Source organism: Rhodnius prolixus, unplaced genomic scaffold, assembly GCF_049639745.1.
Source record: "Rhodnius prolixus isolate KJV_2025 unplaced genomic scaffold, Rpr scaffold_3, whole genome shotgun sequence".
NCBI classification, from domain to species: Eukaryota; Metazoa; Arthropoda; class Insecta; order Hemiptera; family Reduviidae; genus Rhodnius; species Rhodnius prolixus.
Window position 1 is genome coordinate 26,668,717 of NW_027411603.1, and position 21,918 is coordinate 26,690,634.

The 21,918-nt window shown below is 34.1% G+C and overlaps 1 long non-coding RNA gene across 1 annotated transcript in view; it reads right to left on the reverse strand.

The window, feature by feature from the left end:
- Positions 1-502: 502 nt before the first annotated feature.
- The window catches only part of LOC141453068 (uncharacterized), a 52,297-nt gene continuing 30,881 nt past the window's right edge, over positions 503-21,918 (reverse strand). Inside the window, exon 2 of the long non-coding RNA XR_012457759.1 lies at positions 503-1,370. This is a non-coding gene — a long non-coding RNA (uncharacterized lncRNA). The remainder of the gene's footprint in view (positions 1,371-21,918) is intronic.

Below are 21,918 nucleotides of genomic sequence, written 5' to 3' on the forward strand. Positions count from 1 at the left end.
CTTGGAATAAAAGTTTATTCTATCATTCTCCATAAGCGACTTCCATATTGTATTCAGACCCTGTTTAGCTTTAGCTAACTTCTCCATTAAGTGTTTCTGAAATATCGCACCAGAGGTGAGAGTCATGCCTAGATATTTGAATTGGTTTACCGCTTCAATTCTATTGCCTTGGAGAAACCACTTTTCATTTTTTGCCGGTCTACCCCCATTTTTAAAAACTAGAATCTTTGATTTATCTAAATTAATTCTTAGATTCCACAGATTAGTATACTCAGCCAGCGAATTTATCATTCTTTGTAAGGACTGCGGTTCAGAAGCAAGAAGTACAACATCATCAGCAAAGGCTAGTATTTTAATTCTTCTCGAACCAAGTAGCACACCACCTCCATCAAACCAATTCTCTAGATCATTAATATACAACGAGAATAATAAAGGACTGAGGAGGCAGCCTTGTTTAACGCCCACATTAATATTGAACTCGTTGCTTCTTCCTTCTTTGCACAGGACAGAGCCAGCAGTACCATTCAGCAACTCTTCTATGACACATACCACCCTGCTTGAAAGACCCAAATTATGCAATTTAAAAATAAGAGAACGTCTATTAATTGTATCGAATGCGGACGAAAAGTCCACAAAACATGCATAAATTTTTTGCCTTTTAATACTCAGTTTCAATTTCACTATGTTAACCAGGGTAAATATATTGTCAATCGTGGAGTAGCCCTGACGGAACCCTGCCTGAAACTCACTAAGTACTCCATCATTTGCCCAATCTGACAGTCTGTTTAATATAAGACCAGTATACAATTTACCAATAGCATTATTAAATGAAATGCCCCTATAATTAGATACCACATTGCAGTTGCCTTTTTTCAAAATGGCAAAGATTAATGATTTTTTAAAACTAACTGGTACCTCCCCAGTTTCAAACAATTCATTAAATATATTCAACATAGCATTTAAAAATTCAGGAGTAGCATTGCTATAGTATTTATAGGTGATACCATCCAAGCCTGGGGCCTTTCCTCTTTTAACTTTGGATAGTACTCTTTCCAATTCTTCGATTGTAAATCTCTCATCAAGTCTAGAATTATGGATGAGTGGCATAGCATAATAGATTACATTCTAGCACAAATTATTATTATAATACATAGATTCAAAATGATTTACCCAATCTGACATTGATATATTATTGTAATATACGGGATTAGAACCTTTTATAGATCTAACAGCACGCCAAAAATCCTTACTATTTTTACTGCTGTTAATCATGTTTACCATACTTTTATAATACTGTATTTTTTTTGTAGCACATAGATCTTTATATTGCTTGTTACACCTTAAATACGCCGTTTTATCGCCATGTTCATCTGTGAAAAAAATTAAATAAATAAATAAAAATAAAAAATGTAAATAAAAAGGACATAAGACAGAAAAAGATGAGGGTTAAAGTGCAATGGAGAGCAAACCAAATACTAGAGCTTTTACAAAATAAAATAAATCAAACATCTTGAAAATAAAAATAATAATAAATAAAAGATATTTAAATTATAGGTTCTTCGGTTATAATTTTAAATCTTACATTCAATATTATTTTTCTTATAATTCAAAAGAATTGTTTTAAGATGGCAATATTTCCACTCGAAGCTCTACAGTTTATGTAAAAAAATAGAAGAACGAATGGAATGTTTAAATGGGACAGAAGCAGCATTTCTTACTTATAAATAAAGTGGATTTTAAATTGCGTTTAATTACTTTTCAAGTATTATTCTAGGGTATAAAAGCGGAAATTAAAAATGAATAAGAGCATGAAATGAGTTAATCGAGATTTATGTGAACAGGGACAATTGTACAATTGTTTTCTTGTTTCATTTTGAAAGATTTTTTAGCTTGTAAGTGGATGGTAAGTGCGTTGTTATGTACTAATTACAATAAAATCATAATGCGTAAACACTCAATATTATTATTATTATTTATATAAAATTATTAATTATTTTATATGTGCGTGAGTTTATTTGAAGGTTACTAAACCATTGGTAGGGAAAACAACAAATCTTAAAGGGAGAAAGCAAAAATTAGATTTTTAACGAATTAATATAATGCGAGTTGGTATAATCCTAAAACCTAGCAAATAAACTCGTGCTTTGAATACGATGCGTTTCAAATTTGGATCCTAGTAATGATTTTTAAATGTCATTTGTTATTTTACAGGCGCAAAAAGGTGTTTCTTGTTCTTATGCAGACTATAGTGGCGTTATATTTTCTCTCAGAATTATAAAGAAGCAATTTTATCGGAAATGAAAAATTATAGACACTTATTATTCGTACAAAAAGGGTAATCAGACTAATTTGACGGATGATAATAACCTTCAATACACGACGGTGTATGAGTTTCGTGCAACATGCCAACCGCTGTGCATGAACAATAAGGACAAAGGAAAAAAAACCTATGACATTCGCACCGCTGGATAACCATCGCGGAAAAGGACTTGAGTATAACTCCTTTTGACTGTGCTCTGCCTTAAATGAATAGAGACAGAGAAAGCACAGTGAACAAGAGGGTGATATGGTTGATCTATCTTTTAAACGGCCAAAATTGGGGCAAACTATTTCAGTAATGTTGATTATTTTTGGCGACTGATTCATTAAACCAGAAAGAAGAAAGAATAATGCCAATTTATGTTATTATTATTATTATTTTGAATATTTTTGCCGATCTATCGCCCTGTGACTAGGTCATCTAGGAACACAGCCCTAAAGATGACATTATATAGAACATTACGTTGTATTATTATGTAGAACATACTGATTGTTTAGACCAGCATTTCCCAACATTTTTTGGCTCGTGTACCACTTGGTAGTACGTACTCGTACATCATGCGAAATTGTATCACTTCATAAAGCTAATTGTATTTAGTGAAATTTGTTATTCCGAGTGTGTTATTTTATTATTATCATCTTTATTTGTATAGAGATACAATGTATCTGTTACAAAAGAGTTCAAGTTCACGTTCACTTCACAAACTTTGTAAAGTGTAAGATCTTAGTTTTAAAACTTTTTTTAAATAATTAAAAATTGTGTACACATTTTTCTCTTCAAAATTATTATTTATTTTACAAAGTTCTTCTTTAGGATTATTATATTTGTGCCCAAATCTTCTAAATTAATTTCTTTTAAGCATTCAACTACCTGTAAGTACCAATTAAATTTAATGTTGCTTGGATAGAGCTTACTCATCACAATCAGTCTCTTTAAGCAGATTTTTATATAGTTAACATTTAAGTTCTGTCACATGATAATTCTATTAAATTTTCTTTATCTTTTATCGATAATGATGTAGCTTTTCCTAAATTTTCTTTAAAAAAGAGGTTTGAAATCCAATTATCATTTGTGTTTTCGGGTTTTGGGAAAATACTCCGTGAGAGACAATTTGAATCCTGTTAAATGTGCTATTATATTTTCTCGTATATCTTGAGACAGACCAACCTTATTACTCTACATTTTAACAACTTTACTGTATAATATTATTAATTAAAATAATTTTTATGAATTATAGGAAAAAACGTTTATGCTTTAATTTTTATTTTTTATGTTCGCCATTATTGATCATTTTTTGAGTACCACCAACCAGCAACTCGCGTACCACAGGTTGGAAAACGCTAGTTTAGACGGTATTTGATAATGTCAGATAAAACGCTGAAAGTTATTAAATGTAATTTGCGGATCGGCTAACTGTCTGGGCAATCAAATAGAAGAAAGAATTCTTCGTTATCTTTCTGGGTTATTTTTTTGGGAATAGAATCTTCTGTTTAACGAGGCAGCAGTGAGTAGTAAGTTTGGAGTGAACTTTGGTAGAGAGAGAATAGCGGATTTTGCTGTCAATAATATGAAAATTCCTACAGCTGTTTATATATCTAGGTCCTCTTGGCAAGATTATCAATTCTAGTATTTATTTATGTAACCAAAAAAATGTTTTGCATAACTTTTATCTCCTTCATTCCCCCACCCAAAAAAAGTTAAACAGGTTCTGTTTTCTCAGTAATTTCTCTGTTATATCCTTAACAAGTTAATACCGGCAGTTACACAAAGAGGAACGAGGAACGTTAAAATGTTGGAAAATTATTCACACGGCTATTTTAAACAAATCGTGCTGGATAAGTATCACAATAATGTTATTACACTGTAATGAAGCATATCTGTGATTTATGGACAAACAGCTCGCTAAGCGTTAAGTGCAATTTTTCTTGTGATTAGGTTGGTAGCATTTTTTTTATTCTATTGGCAATGCCGCTTTAAGCTCATTCATAAAGGATAGATTTTAGTTTCAGATTCGATATAAGCTGAAATTGGTAAAGTAGTTAATCGTTGTTTTCGAGGACTGATTTAAATGAGAGTGACATATTTTCAAAACCATTTCGAAGTGTTACAAGCATATTCCAAACAAATCTTTAAAAATTCTTAGTTTAGTTAAACAGAAACAGAACCAATTTCAAAAATGTAACATTCCTTGACTCTCTTATTGTTCGGTCAGATCAGAATGGTAGGTTGGACCATTGCTCCTTAATCTAGTCTCCATAAAATCAAGTACACCCTATTTCTATTGAGAAAATAAATAAGATGAAATTTTTAAGCTCGAAATGACAGTTATCGATCTTAGAAATATTCTACTTTTGATAATCATCTCTCCAATAACACAGTTGAGAAATATTTTTATTCCTTTCAAAATTATTAAAAAAAAAAGAAATTGACTGACCGGAAATTGTATCCTGCGAGTGTCTTAATATAATTTTGGGAACAACATAACAATTAAGGTGAGTTTTGAAAGCAACAATCACATTAAACATTCTAATATATCAAGAATATTCATATTTTGAGTATGTGTATATTATTATAGTTAAACTTATAATTGTATTTTAATTTAATGCACTTTTAAGAGACGATTGCCTGTTTGTATGAATAGAATAGAAAATCGATTAATTACAAAAAACATAATTTTAAATAAACACAAATGAAAATGAAAAATAACACTGTTAAGACTATGAACAATAAAATTATATTCGTCTGCCAAATTAACATTGAAATCTAAAATAATAATTAGGTATTTAATGATTGTTTTATATAGTAATTATTGGTAATTATTATCATTGATGGTCAAAAATCTTCCGTACACAGCCACCCAGCCGTCTTGCTGACGAACTAAATAGTCGAAGGAAGAAAGAATAATAACTGAAATTCCTTAAATTTTAGATTATATTAGATAACAGATTACAGACATTACAACTATTATATTTATCTAGTTTATTCAGCATAGATCTTAGTTTCTCTGTATCTGTATCATAAGTAAGATAAGGGAATTCTTGTCTTGTAACAGAATATCTCAGATTATAAATTACCAAAAATGTTCTAATATTTGGTACGGGCCTAAAAAGCTGTTCTAATTAACACAAAACACTATTAATCTTGCCAAAATAGCATATAGTTCTAAAGATTTCCTTCGTTTTTCGCAATGAGTGAAAAGAAATAGGTCCACTCTAGTCCTAATATTTAGTCCTGGCCTAATAGCATTTCCCATCACCGCAAAACAATGCCAAAATAACAGATAGTTCACAATTTTTTTATTTGTTTTTCGCAAAGAGTTAAAAGAAAAAGGTCTACCCTAGTTCTACTTTTAGTACTGGCCTTGATCCGGTCCTTGCCTATCGCTCCCTTCAATCGCATTTAGGCTCTCTTGAGCTTTGACTAAAGAAATGGAGAATTAAAATTAATGAAAACAAATGTGATTTCATTCTCCTTAAGGCAAACTATCCTTCCACCCGTTTACCTAAACCTCACTCCTCTTCCCACACCAGATTGTGACTCTTCATGGACAAATGCCTAACCTGGAATCACATACTAGACTTAAACGGAGGAAGAACTAAACACACGATTCAAACTTCTCTGTAGACTTCTCGACAAACGATCCAAACTATCACTACAGAATAAACGACTTATGTACACCATGATACTAAAACCTGTCTAGACTTACTGAGTGGAACTTTGGGGCTCCAAAATCCAATCCTTCCAGTAAAAAACACTCCGTAGAATCGTAAATGCTCCTTATTATGTCTCTAACTCTAGCTTTCACCGAGATTTCCTTGTTCCTTATGTTTCAGAAACTGTAAGATCCTGTTGCATTAAATTCCACACATCAATCACCTCACATCCTAATCCACTAGTAGCCCAACTTACTACTCTACCAGGAAATCCTCCCAGGCGGATGAAGCGCAGTTGGCCACGCGATCTTCTAAATGAAGTAAGTGCTAGTGTACAATAGTTGATCTGTACCACTTTGGGAGTTTCACCAATGGGTGAATTCTCTCCTCTTGCATTCATTTATTTATTCTGTTATCATATATATACGATAACCTCGTATACATATTTTTTTTTATGATTTAAGGCGCGTCAACATCTAAGGTTATTGGCGTCCGGAGCTTTTTTCAGTGCATTGCAGGCCTCCAGACAGTGTTCACTCGTTACAGACAACACTGTCCATCACCGGACAGTGAGCTGTAAGAAGCTCCTTCGAAGAGAAAATCTAAGGGACAGTAGCTGGATTCGAACCCGGGACCTCCGCGTGGGAATCCAATACGCTAACCGCATAGCTAATCCCATATGTTATCATATTGTATCAGCTTCACATGTTGCAGAATTATACTGCAGTTGTGAAAATAAATAAAGTAAAACAAAAAAGTATTGACCTTAATAGCCGATCTCAGTTCTCCAAAACACCTTTATTTTGGTCAAAACAGCTGATATTTCCCAAGTTTTTTGCCAGGATTGAGCAGAAAATGATCTACCGTAGTTCTAATATTTATTACTGGCCTAAATAGCCGTTGCCGTTACCGCAAAACACACTTTTTCTGGCCAAAGTAGCTGGATAGTTCCTAAGTTTTCCATCATTCTTCGCAAAGACTGAAAAAAAAAAGGTCTACCGTAGTTCTAATGTTTAGTATTTGCCCAATTAGCTGTTCTCAATACTTTTATAAGAACCATTTTTCACGGAAAAATTTTACCAAGTTTTCTTCCTTTTTTAATAATAATAATAATAATACTTTATTAAACACATAGGAAATACAAGAATATAGGAAAAGTACCATACGGCATGGAAAACCCGTCTGCCGGACCCTTTTTTAAGCGCTATTTTCTGAAATGGAAGTGGTTCTAAATTCTGAGCACTGTTAATATGAGGTTAAGTGTGGATGCTGAAATGGAGTTAGCAGAAAATCCCCGTCAACTAAGGGGGATATCTGCACGCAATGGATTGTTGACTTTCCAGTAAATGGCTGCTTGGCAAGGTTAAATGGTAAAGATTAGATTTAAGTGTAATTTAATGTTACAAACTGTAAATGTTGTAATATAGTTAAATATGACTCCACTGTTTGAGGGAAATTTGTAAGCTAGAACCTTGAGCATTCCCCAAACAGGTGACTGAGCTGAATTATTCTTTTTCTCATTCAGTTATTGTTTTTCTAAAGACACACTCAAAGCTAAAAGTGACTTTAGAGTTCGTTTCCAACTTCTCCGTCCACGGTGATATTGTAATCATGTGAAAAGTCAGCGGAACGGTTATAGTTTGTTGTATTTAAACCATTCAAATTAAGAGATTTTTTAAAATTTTTTTGTCCTTTTTTTTAACTCGCAGTGGTAACCCAGAGAATCCGTAACTAAAAGAAAACGCAGGATAAAAAAAAGATTACATTAGTCCACTGCATTTAACGTGTAATAATGTTTAAAATTAGTCAGGGCATCCATATTCTTTAGGAATTGTAATATTTTTTGACCTATTTTTTTTAAATAAACAAAAAAAAAATTTTTAAAGATATTATTTAGAAAAGAATAGGCACAATATGATACACTGCTGTTGATCTTTTGACTGAGTTAGACACAGAAAGCCTTTAGACGTTTCCCAAACAGTGTTTGGATAAACAACTTCAACCTGAACGTAATGTTCGTTTCTATGCATTTTTATTTCTCTTCTTCAACTAAGAGGCAGTATTGGGATGGTGTCAAAATTTGGATTACCATTTTTCACCCAAAAATATCCCTTTTAAAGTTCGCTGTATCCAAAAAAACTATTCTCTGTATACTTGGCACATTTCCCCCCTCATGATTTATTAAAATTAAACCGATCAACTGTATTAATTACGGCAAAATATTGCCGCTTTAATAATCAAATAATTTTTTTTAAATTTATTTATTAAGTTATCTACAATCTGTATACACAAATATACAATAAGTAAATCAGGAAGTACAAGATTAATTGGTAATCTAAATAAACCCATCAAATTCGCTCTTCTAGTCACCCCAATTCCTTCAAACTCAAAATGTTTGAACTACCTATTTAAGCTATTGTTATTAGTGATAGAACCACAATATGTGAAGAGCAGGAGGAGAGAAACTACCCAGTAGTAGCACTCTCTACGGGATATTAATGATGTTTAAGTCTTCAGACCTCAAGGAAGTCGCAGGGCCACTGGCGATTCAGTCTGCGAGGAGGATTGTTAGGAAGATTGTCAGAGGAAGCGAGAGACAGTACAAGAGGATTAGAGCTAGTCGAGAGAGCAGTATGGAACTTTTGGTATTTAGTCTTAGCGAGTTGGTTGGGGATGTTGAGGTCGTTGTGAAGAGTAAGGTTAGTCACCGTAGAAAGGAGCGTCAGCTATCTGTCGGAGTAGTTTTGACTGAAATGTCTGTACAGTCCGTATGTTTGTAGATTTAGCTGAACCCCACAGCTCTAGACCCGTAAGTCCACATATGTTTGAGGATAGTGTTGTATATTAAGCGTTTGAGTTCAATGGGTAATTTGGAGCGTAGTCCAAGTAGTCTGTAAAGCAGTTTCACACGTTTCGTCATTGCTCGTCTTTTAAGTCTAGTGTGTGGGTTCCATGTGAGTCGCTTGTCTATGTAGAGCCCAAGGTAGCGCGCCAGATCTCTATAAGGAAGAGGATTGCTGTTGAAGAGGACAGGTGGACAGGAGCCCCGCCGGAGAGTAAACTTGGCATGCTGGCATTTTTGTGGGTTTATTTTAATCCGCCACTTCTTGGCCTTGGATAAACAAATAAATAAATTAAGATTTATAGAAAAGTAGTTGAAAAGAACTAAAACCCTAAAAGAACTGAAAGTTGTATAAAAACAGAAAGTGTAATGAGTTGAATTAGTTTTTGAGGAAATAGCGGAAATCTAAATAAACCCATCAAATTCGCTCTTCTAGTCACTCCAATTCCTTCAAACTCAAAATTTTTAAACTACCTATTTAAGCTTTACCTAGAGCTTCACAATATGTGGGCCATTTTAGGAGTATCCCTAATCACCTTCTACACCAGAAATACCTTCAATTGAATTTCGACTTAGATGTATATAAAAACTTTAGAATAGGGGTGTCAAAATGGCTGCCTGCGGGCCACATGCGGCCCCTGAGGTAATTTCTTGTGGCCCACGATGCACTGAAATAAAATGAAAATATAAAAAATTGTTATGAAGAAAATAGCGCTTATAGGAGATTGAGGCAATACTGTATACACCAATTTCATATTAACCATTTAACTACTGAAGCCGAGTATACACGTGGCCCACAGTGCCTTACCTGCAGGCCACTGGGCCTTGTAGTAACGCGGTGACTACTTCCCGCTACGTTTGGAAGCCATATGTCTGCCACTCACAGTGGAATTCCAGAATGATTCGGTTTTAAAAGAGACAAAGTAGGAATTCCCAAAATATCTTCTTAGTTAAGTGAGAAATATCTAAAAATAATTTCTGTACAAATTTTGTGTTATTTTTGGAGTATGTCCTTGTGGGAGCAACTATTTCCGTCTATGAAATTAAAAAAAGCGGCTTACAGATCAAGATTGACTGGACAAACATCTATCTACCTTAATGAAGACTGTTAGTTCTCAGTCTCTGAAACCAGATATTGGAAAACTAGGAAAAATTTTGTAAATATGTTGTGGCCCGCGTGAATTGCACCAAAATTGGCCCGTGGTTTAATAGAGTTTAGAACCCCTGTTTTAAAGATTAAAAAAATCATTTCTTATTGGTAAATCCGGTTGAGCGATATTCAACCCTGAAATAGTGTCTCACGTCCCAAGGAGATACTCCTCTGTACGCTGGGCACTATATCAGTAGCAATACCAACTGTAGGCAATAATAATAATAATAATTTCGTATACATTTCCGTTGTTTCGAAAATATAGTTCGCACTATGTGCAACTAAATTGATTCCATACGCTTGTCTTGACAACAATCTTACACAATTTATACGATTGTAAGAATATAATTCTATTCACTGAAATTGTAAGAAGTATCAAGTGTTCCTATTTTATTTTTACAACTTAATATAATAAAAAATAATCTTCAATTATTTGAATATTAAACACACAATGGATGTGCTTTCCTTGAACAAATTACATTCTAAATCTGTTATTGTACTAAATACACGATAACATCTTAAGCACTGATTACTTCCCGAGTTTTCCATTCCACAACTTAGGAGCTTTCTTTCATCCTGACCACTTTCACGATTGATGCATCATTTCCGCTTCTTAACGACCCATCATAACATGTAGATGGACAATCGGATTAGTGAGAGTGAAATTTAATATCTGATGATGATATTTTAAAGAGAAAACTGATATTACAAATTTGATAAGCACGCTCAGTGGAGCATGTTCATTACAAAGACCAAATGATTAATATGATGCTCCATGAAGGTGTGATGAGAGATGAATATAATCATAGCAATATGTAGTATCCTTATTGCGGCCAGGGGTTTCTTGATAATGTTATTTTTTTATGGCCTAATTTTTGTGTAATTCATCTTCAACTCTTCTGATAGCAAGTTATTTGCATACATATATTTCAGGAAGTAATAATAGTTATTGGAAGCAGTGTGAATTGAAATTGGCGCCTGGGGAAAAAGAAATTGTGACAATTCGAATAATGAGTTCTTTTGATATTACATGTGTAGGTTTAAGTCAGGGGTCCCCAAACTTTTTACACAGGGGGCAAGTTCACTGTCCCTCATACCGTTGGAGTATAAAACAATTTTAAAGTAAAAAAAAAAAAAAAACAAAACGGGAACAAATGGAATATTTCAATTAAAGAACAAGTAAATTTAAATCACCAAACTGCCCAGTATTTCCGTCGGAACTATGGGCCTGCTTTTGGCTATTGAGATGGTCATTGCCCGGTTTAGTTATAGTGCTTTGCCTTTCTTCCTACTTCTGCTGTTATTTTACACTGTTTTCGGAGCCGTGACGCTTGCATCCCGCGTTACCGTTAATACGGTGTATACTTGGATTTTGCGTAACCGATTTTTCATTACTAATTTACTCAAATGTCAATTTTTGGAGAAGGAACAAAAAGAAAAGTAACCATTTTAGTTTTTCACAATTATTTAATAAAACGGAAGTAAAAAATACAGTAGCAATAAAACGCAGTAGTTGACTACAATTGTTTGTGCAACTTATTTGAATCACATAATGGAGGTTTTTTTTATCAAAGTTATTTAATATTAATTTAAAAATAAAATGGTTATATTCTTTTTGTTCCTTCTCCAAAAATTGATTAGTTTTGAATAATTATTAATTAACTTTGATGAAAAAAACCTCCATTACGTCGTTAAAATATGTTGCACAAACAATTGTAGTCAAGAATCTAAAAATTTGCCACAATTCTTCCCCACTTCCTTGTTTGAATAGTTCGAACGATTTTTGTAGCAATTTTAACTAGGCTCCTGCCTATTGTACTTTTTCACTTCTGTGTTTTATTGTTACTTTAATTTTTACTTCTGTTTTATAAAATAATAATTGTTCTAAACTAAAATGGTTACTAAAATGGTATAAATTGATATTTGAGCAAATTATTAATGAAAAGTCAGTTCGCAAAATCCCAGTTTTCTGCATTTACAGCCCTTTGTTCGGGATAGGGTTTTATTAAAAACCAACAAAATCCATATGATCTTGAAGCTCAATAAATGCACAACTTTTTCTGAAATTATGTGATTCCTTGATTCACTAACTATTGAAAAAATGCAGTTAAAAATTGTAACAAAAATCATCGAGAAGGAAATTTTAGACATTCAAGTAAAAATTTCATTGTTATAAGAATCGTTTTGAGGCTCTGTACTAAGCAAATTTATAGGAAATTTAATGCTCTTTCGTTTGGAATAAGCAGATTTGTTTTAGAATAAAGAATAGAAAAGTTACGGCAGTTTTTATGGTGAAAAACGCGAGTATGGTCGGAAAAGTTAAAAATGCAAATATCTTGGACACTATTGAGAATCGGGCCAAAGTGAATAGAATATTTTTTGTTGCATTTGAGCTGCAGAATCACCTCCCGAAGTTTCGACCACCCTCCGTAAACACCCTGTATATTAATTGAGTGTCTTGTCTATTACGGTAATAGAGACAGTTATAAAGGTAGAATCTCTTTCAGTTTATAGACTGAAGAAGCGAGAACTTCTAAAACTCATATTAAAAAAAATATTTTGATTTTTGAAAACACTTTTAACTTTTAGTAAAGTGAAAATTAGTCTATATTAGATTTTTTTTTTTTGGCATTGGCTTCCGCCATACAGCCAGCATCGTCTAGGTGCCTATCACTAGAATATCACTCACTCTCCATTCTTACCTACAAATACATTCGCTTCACACATTCATCATTCTACTATATACTGCTATTTACATAAACTACTGCTAATGGATGGAGCAGCACTCTGTGCTCCTGCCATCCTTATAGCTTAACCAAAATTAAAATCACGTAATCCTTCTCTAAGCATTTTCTTCCATTCATTCTAATTCGGCTATAGCTTTTAAATACATTCATATTTCATTGCTAGCTCTGCTATCGACTTAAGCACATAAATGTTGGTGGAGAATATAATGTCTTCGTAGCGAAATGGTGCATCTAAATACCTGTATATGTCGTCAAACATTCGTTTCCTTTCTACCACTTAACGTGGACATATCATTATTACATGTTTGAAATCCTCCTCCTCATTGCAATCTACGCAAAGAGGAGAGGACCTTTTGTTGATCCTGTGTAGATACGATCCGCACACCGCGTGGTTCGCTCTCAGCCTGCTTATTGTCGTAACAACCCATTTATTAGTGAAAGTTCCCTTAAACCATGGTTGTCTAGGTAACTGATCTGCCATAGTTTTATAGAATCTACCTTTATCACCATTATTGTAATCTGTCTGCCATTTTTGTAGTGCTGCTTTTGCAATTATACCTTTATAAAAAGTGCCAGCACCTAGGTCTGATAATGATCACATAAGAGCCTAATGAGTTTTCTTAAAAATTTCGATTTCTTTTATTTTCCCAGTATTCGGAGGAAGATTGAGGCTGTTTGGAGAATAATTTTTGCTTTAAATTGGTGTCAATTTTTAGAAAATTTATCTGTCTTTCTAACCGTGTCATCAGAACCGAATTCGGACTAATTATAGATTAGATTAATTGCAATGTAAATTCATACTTTCATTTTCAAAATTTTGCGCAATTTGTAGAAATTGTTATGTATATTTATTTTTTATACACAATTTTGTAAATTGATATGAGTAATACTTGCAAATTCCAACTGTATTTGGTACAGGATGGAGTCCTATATGTCAAATGTCAACTAAATATTATACCCTAAAAATCTTGAACAGAATTAATCATTCCTATCTCGCTATTAAGGTTTTATTTTAATTAATTTTTTATTTTTGAAGCCATCATTTCAATAATGGAGCCTAGATATTTGCAACAGAGTACCATTTAGATTACTGTACCATTTATGGCTAGATCCTCTTGATTTATTCACTGTGGACAAATTCTCTGTTTTCTTTCACTGCTTCCTAAATGTACTCTTTATCTTCTTGATCCTGTGCAACAATTACCTTGTCACTGACAACTAACTATGCAATTATATATTCTTTACAATGGACACAACCTTTGGCTTACTGCCTTCAATATAACCATTACATACAAATATTTTTGACGAATTATACAGAGTGAACCAGTAAGTATTGTCCATAGGCCTGCTGTGTGTAGTACATCTAAAGTGGAGTTCAATGACGTATTGGCCAACTTCATATTTTCCACTGTTCTTGAGTGACGTCACATTAATTTTTTTTTCTAAAATCATTACTTTTTTTGCAATAAAAATGTTATTACTCAGAACGTTTTAGTCCGAATTCGGTTCTGATGACACGGATGACAGATAAATTTTCTAAAAATTGACACCAAATTAAAGCAAAAATTATTCTCCAAACAGCCTCAATCTTCCTCCGAATACTGGGAAAATAAAAGTAATCGAAATTTTTAAGAAAACTCATTAGGCTCTTATGTGATCATTATCAGACCTAGGTGCTGGCACTTTTTATAAAAGTTTCCTTGTTTAATTGGCTTTCTAACTGTATATCATTTTCCAGGATTCCTTTTTTCTTCGTCTGAGAAATTACGTTTGTTTTGCAAGAAAACGTGTTTACGAGCACTCAAGAGTGTTAGTTTATCAAGTGGTTTAATTCATTGAAAACTCTTTTAGATGGACAAGTAATCAATTTTTAAAGTAGATTGTCTTAAAATGAGGAAGTCAAAGGTTGCAAATTGCACTTTAAAAACTTACTGTTGATCTCACTGAAATATTTGAGAAAAAGTTAGGAAATATTTTAAACAAGTGCTACTTTTATAATCGAATATAAACGGCTTGCAATTGTGTTTCACATCTGTCGGAATCAACTAATGAACTAGTACATCTTCTAATGAACTAGTTTTCAGATATAATGATAGCTACTTACATCCAACATTGATATGATATTTTACAGGTCACATAGGAACCGTATCGCACACAATTCGATTTTAACAGAGGTTAGTCATGCATGACCAGAACATTCATGTCAATACTTGTCTGTATACGTCATTCTTGTTACTAATTCTCTGACACTATTTTACCGCCTTCAACATAGGAATTGCAACATTTTTTTTTAATACCCAACAAGTGATTCTTCTTTCAAATGATTCAGTATTAAGAGTATATCTTCAGATATTGTTTTGAAGTTTAGCAGTCTAAAAGTAGGTATCCATCATTCTAAAATTATTTGGTTGGCACAAATCCAACCGAAATGTTGAGTTATAAAGAAGTTATACTTAGTCACATACTTCATCTAAACAGTTATCAGGGTTCGAACCATTTTTCAATCAAGTCTGATCTCCATGATAACGTTCTAGAGACACTAGATCCTAGAATTGATCTGGTAAAAGAAAATTATTTTTCTCGTAGAGAAAATTTCTAGTGTAAAACCACTAGAAATCGCAAGGAAAATTTCAGGTGATAACAGAGTGTCATATCTCAAAGCCCTTTCTTCCATCAAGAATTATGCGACAGTTTAAGCCCTGAATGGTGAAGCACTGTTTTGTTGGGAAATGAAGTTTTCAATTAATTAATTCAGTTCTCTTTTACGTAGTTTGCTTTGCAAAATGTCTACGCAACATCTCCGTTATTGGCCGTTCCATTAGTAGACGGTCATGGAGGACACCATTCTGGCGCTAGAGCATTCAAGCAATATTTCTTGTCGAAGCAAGTACCCAAATTTTTTTAACTTGTATTTGGTGAGGTTTTTTCTGTTTGCTTACTGTTATATTTTGGAAAAGAACAGGAAAGGAACATGTCTCTGATTCTTAGAGAATTCGAAATAACCTTTATATGTTATATCATAAACATGGTAATATCGTAATAATCAGTAATACCATAATGTGATGAATCATAATATTATACACTATAAGCCATATATTCAAGAAAGAAACTACAAATGCAGTATGTGCAATATGGGCGTCAATGAAGATGTATTTCACTTTCTTGGTCATTGTAGAATATTGGGTTTTATAAGAAAGAAATTCTTTGACAAGGTGACCTTAAAAGAAAGTGAAATGATTCTCTGCTGTTGAATGGCTCTAATTGGCTGCCATTAATTGCCTATATTAAAGAATCTATGGCGTATAGAATGTTTTTAGTGGCAAATTTCAATTATTAAATATTATAACCAACCCGTGTCTTGGATGTAGTTTTCATTATTATTACTTTGATTATTATTAACATAATTATTATTATTATTATTAACTAGTTCTTTCCTTTAGAGCCCGATTCCCATTCCTTAAATTGAAAATATTTCTATTTATTTATAATATTATGAGCTTTGAAAATGTTTTTCCTTTAAAATGTTAGCCACTATTTCCTGACAGTCGATTGTATTCATGTCAGTATTCATTCAATTCAAATAATTTTGTAGGCACTAAGGCACTAATAATTTTTTGGTAAAAAACCGCATAATTATCAAAATTAAAAACAGAAACTACCATCCCATCGTGGGCTCACATGTGGAAATGAATTTGTAGTTTTCTTCAAGGCCAAGGTTGTCTCTTATTATCCCCACTACAGCAGTAATTTTCGAACCCTTCACTTTGTATGCCTTCTTTTTGGACTCACTTAATAAGTTCTAAAGGTTGTTATTGCAGTCTTGTACTTTTATTAACTTCATTATATGTAAAGTTATAGTTTTTAGTGCGCCCAAACAAATCTGATGAAAATATGCCAACAAATAAGAGTGGTGGAACTATCCGATGTTAGCTCTCTTTGTCACTTGTTGATAGAAGATCACGATGCCTCACGCTTAAAAGGAAGGCAACTCTTCAACTAAGCAAGAGTTGCGAAGAGTGTTTCCTAGCTGAAAGATTTTATGGGATTCCATATATGAAGAGCAATATTATTAATTAACAGGAATTAAGGTTGCCGTGGATAGTGAGGTTAGTAACAAAAAAAAAAAAAAAGAAGCTTACGAAGGATTTTAGACGTAAGGATTGGATTCGTTAGGAGTTAGAATGCTTAGGCAAACCCTAAAGTTAATCCCAAATGCCCAGATAGGTTTTATGGATAAGTTTCGTTTGGTTATGTCAGATTGGATCTGCTAACAAAAAGCCTTTTGAACGATTCACAGCATTTATTCAATTCACGTCGCTTCAATGTGTTAAGGTGTCTGTCGATGTAAAGGTTACGGACATCATTGGCAGGCAGAATAGAAATTCTAAGTACAGGTTATATTCCGGAGAGCTAAAGTATTGTTTTCACATTTCTGATCATTTATCTTCATTCTACATCTTTTGATCATTGTGGGATTGAATGTTCCTTTTGGCTATTGAAGGATCTTTGTGTGGAGATTGGCGAACCGTCTGTATATTTGTGTAAGACAGTTTAAGAATGGCTAGGTTCATCGGCAGCTTATACTGTGTACAGAACAGGCCAAGACCTCCGGAGTCTGTAGAACTTTCTTCTACTCGTTAATACCCAGTGCAAGAGTAGGTTTTAAGGCATTTTGTACTTAAACAACAAGTTCAAACTACGGTAATTAATTTATTCTCATAAATTTGGTGGATACCTGTTGTTACTGCAACCTATTTGGTCATACGGCATCGAAGTATGGGGATCGACTAAACATTCCAACTCTTTACGCATTCAGACTTTACAATCAAAAATACTACGAAAACTACTTAACGCTCCATTCTATATTTCTAACCTCACCATTCATAATGATCTCAACATCCCTTTTATTAACGACCTCACTAAAACTCGTTTCTTAAAATTTCATTCCTGTACAGCAGCTCATCCTAATCCTTTAATTGAACACATTACCAGGCAATCCTCTAAGGAGATTGAAGAGAAGATAGCCTCGCGACCTACTCTCCTCATAACAGTATAGTGATCTGTTCACATTAATGGAGTGTTGCCACTGGGTACTTCTCTAATCTTCAATCAAGACACTATATTACATCGCATTTGCTTGTTGCAACAACCGTTGCAGTCGCAAATTTCAATAAAAGATTTAAAATTAAAAAAAAAAAATTGCTGCATGGAAAAAGTCACAAGAATTAAAGAGCAGGATAATCTAAGCATCATGATTGTGTCTTTATTTTAACACTCCGTTATTTGTAATATATTTTCTTACTCAGCTAATAGCAATGTAGATGTTCTGCTTATTTCATCAGATATTTAAGATGATGAAGTGCAAAAGCGGAATAATTGAAAGTACGTAGAATGAACATTCACATTCTCCAGAAAGTGAAGATGACCAGAAATTAAAACTTGGGTCAATTTGACTTGTGAGTTTTGCAATCATATTATGAGTAGATGTTTAAAGACCCTTTAACTTCTTCATGGCTAAACACTCATGATATTCTAATCAAAATGAAAACAAAGATGTTGCAGATTACTCATACAAATGGATGAGCCAAACAGTTAGGATAATTATGTGCAAATCAATGTTATACAATATGTCAATTATTGAGTCCTAGTTTTAAACACTGCTGTGCCTAAATAATATTGCAAATACGATCCATTTTTATTCCTTAAACGGCTGCAAAGAGATATTGTGAAATATTATCGTCTACAAATACATTTTTTATAAATAATACAATACTATTTAATGTAGTTACAGTAGACCGGTTTATCCACTTGTATTGTTAAACTCCTGATTGCCGGCAGGCTCACATATTGCTACCTATTGTATTATAATTATTATTATTATACATATATATTATATTTGTATAATAGACTTTTTTTTTAATATTATTATAAAGCTATATTATTTTGTTTCTATTGTTTATTTTGTAGTTGGTAACCTTGCTCTCTATTAAAATTAAATTAAATTAAATTTTCTATTAGAAAAAAATGAAATCAATAAACACTCGAGGCTATCTCACTGGCATTTCGGCTTCCCTATTGTTCCTCTATCTCTGAAAATATAACGTTACGGTCTCGGAGAAGGAAATTGGTTCTGCGGTTAGTGCAGTGAACTCCGGGGTTATCTAGCTGATTATTCTTAAATTATCTCCTCCTGAGAACTGTTACAGTTTATCCATCATCAGACTGTTTCTATCCTGTTTTGATGAAACAGGATAAAGCACTATCCGGTGAGCGAAGGGATACTGAAAAGGCTTCTTCGGCAGCTAATGTCCTCAGCTGTTACCGCGCCTTGATTTGAAACAAAAAATAAATGATCCTTCGAGCATTCCTCTCTCTGTCAGTTCAAGTTAAGTTTTCCAATTTTCCTTTCAAACATTCGAATAATTTAACATAAACTTTATCATTCTCTCTCTCTTTTTTTTTTAAGATTTTGAAAAGTCGGGACGGAACCCATGCCCCACGGCACCGCAGCCACAAGAGGCTATTGTGCCTTCCCCTTTAGGTCTAGTAGATGAAACCTCCCCTTCTAAAAAGGTTGAGGACTTTCCCTACCAGTTTCTTCTGCGCCACCATCTCCTTTGGCCTCAAAGTTCCAAAGATTGCAACGCAATCGAATAACAGGTGAGAGGCCGTTTCCTCCTCTTCCTGGCACAGTCTGCACAACGGTTCCGAGCTAATAAGCCCCACCTTGAGCAAGTGCTTCCTGAACCTGCCATGTCCTGTGAATAGGCCTGTAATCAGAGTAATCTGATTTCTGTCCAAGCCCAGAGTCTCTTTGGTTCTTTGTTTACACAACAAGGGCATGACACTCTTGCCCTGTTTTACCCCAGGAAACATCACCCAGTTCTTTTCATGTTCTCTGCAGATCCAATCTCTGGGAGCGATTCTCACGAACTGTACTCTTGGTGATCCCCAGGACTGGTTCCGGACCAGTGACCTTTCACTCCTTGTGTTAGCTCCATTTCTGGCCAGTTGATCAGCCAATTCATTCCCCTTAGTCCTCACATGGCCCGGCACCCATTCTAGTCGAACTTTTTTGTGCCGGGCCAGTTGTTCTAGGGCCTTTTTCCACTCCCAAACCAGAGAAGAGGTGGTTCTGAAGGAGGTAAGGGCCTTCCAAGGTAAGAGACTGAAAATTGGTCACCAAAATCAATCGAAATGCCATAAAATTGTTATGTGGATGTAAATAGGAATTTTAGAATGAATATTTTACAGACATTAAATAGTTGCTGTAATATTAAACTATTATTTACTAGCCCTTTAATTTTCTCAAACACGTTTTGGCATTTTAACACCCAACAGCTTTCAACAATGTAAACATAACAGCAAAAATATGGCAGAAGAAAGATTGCAATGAAACAAACCCAGAATCCATAAACAAACTTTTTGTTTATTTGATATTGATACAAGGACTAACATTTTACGGACTACAAAATACAAAAACAAAAAAGAAATCACACCAAAAAAAAGTAGCGAATTGCCGGCATATCTATAAAGTAAAGGATAGACATAAACGGTAAAATGGTAAAGTGTGCAACATCGAACTACGTGCATAGAAATGATTTGGGGCGAAAATACGTTGACTAAAATATGGTTACAGCCCGTGAAGGCTAATGTACGGATTAGAGCTTAGCAGGATTTCTTCAGGACTATTCTATAGCTGACTGGATAGGATCAAAGTTGTTGGATATCCCAAGTCTGGGTTGATAAACTAACTACATTATAATTGCCATAATTTTGCGGAATAGAGCGACATCTACGGGTGATTGTTATTCTAAAACCGTACCAAACATCTTACCTTCTTCATCTAATTTTAATTTTTAAGTGGGCAAAGACTGGCAGCTAAAACAAAAGCAAAAAGCTAATTTTTTTTTTTTTCACTTTATTAATACATTTACAACTGCAACAAATGTTGCATCAAGTAAATTTGATGAAACTGGTTAAGTTCTCATGAATGTCATGTAAGAGCAACTCTTTCTCAGTGGATATTACACTCACATCAGTAGGTCCCTAGGCCACTTCCGCTTCAAGCGACGAGGAGTATTGTCTGGAAGGTGAGGAGAGGAAAGTTGTTGTACAAGAGGATTAGGGTGGAGAGCTAGGAGGCTGTGAAAGTTGCGGTAGCGAGACTTTATTAGATCGGTGACAAAAGGGATGTGAAGGTCAGTGTGAATGGTAAGGTTAGAAATGTAGTATGGACCATTAAGGATTTTCCGTAGGATTTTAGACTGTAGTGTCCTGTAGGCATTTGGAGTTAGGGGGTTTGGTTGAGCCCCAGATTTCTGCTCCGTATGTTCATATGGGTCTTAACAGTGTCTTGTAAATTGTCAGTTTGTGATTCAAGTCGAGTTTGGATCTGCGGTGAAGTAGTCTAGTAAGTAGCTTGTAGCGTCTGTTCAAGTCTTGTCGTTTCAGTCGAGTATGTGGCTTCCAGGTGAGTCTCTTGTCAATGTACAAGTCCTAAGTATCGTACTACGTCAGCTGGAGGAATCGTTACACCGTTCAGTTGAAAACTGGTGGACTCGCAGATTTTCGTAATGTAAAAGTAATGTGCACTGATTTTTTGCTCATTAATTTTTATTTTCTATTTTGGGAATCAGGTTTCGAGAAAATTTAAATGGATTTGAATGTTCTGACTGGCTTGGCTTGGAGTGGGATGAAACAATAGCAGTATCGTCGGCGAATGTTGAAACTATTGTATTTTGGGAATAATAAATTAAAATCTAAATCGATATATCTATTTCTTTATTATACGAGGGTCGTTTGAAAAGTCCGTGCAAAGTCAGAGAGATAGCACTACTGGCGCGTATCGAGGTTATGTTTAGTTAGTAGCATCTTGGAAGAACACACACCAAGTTTCAGCCAGATCGGTCTATTTCTTTGTGTTTGGCATTCGTTTGAATCGAGGAAGTCTAGTGATATTCAAATCGTGTGAAGTGTTGCAAGGACGGTTTGCAGCTGTTCCAGAAGAATCCGCAGGACATTAAGCGTCGTTTCGTCACTGTGGATGAAACATGGATACATTACTACATTCCTGAGACCAAAGAACAATCTAAACAATGGGTTACCAAGGGGGAATCTGCGCCAAAAAAGGCGAAGACCGTTCCTTCGGCCGGAAAGATTATGGCGACTGTCTTTTGGGATTCGCAAGGAATAATCCTCATCGA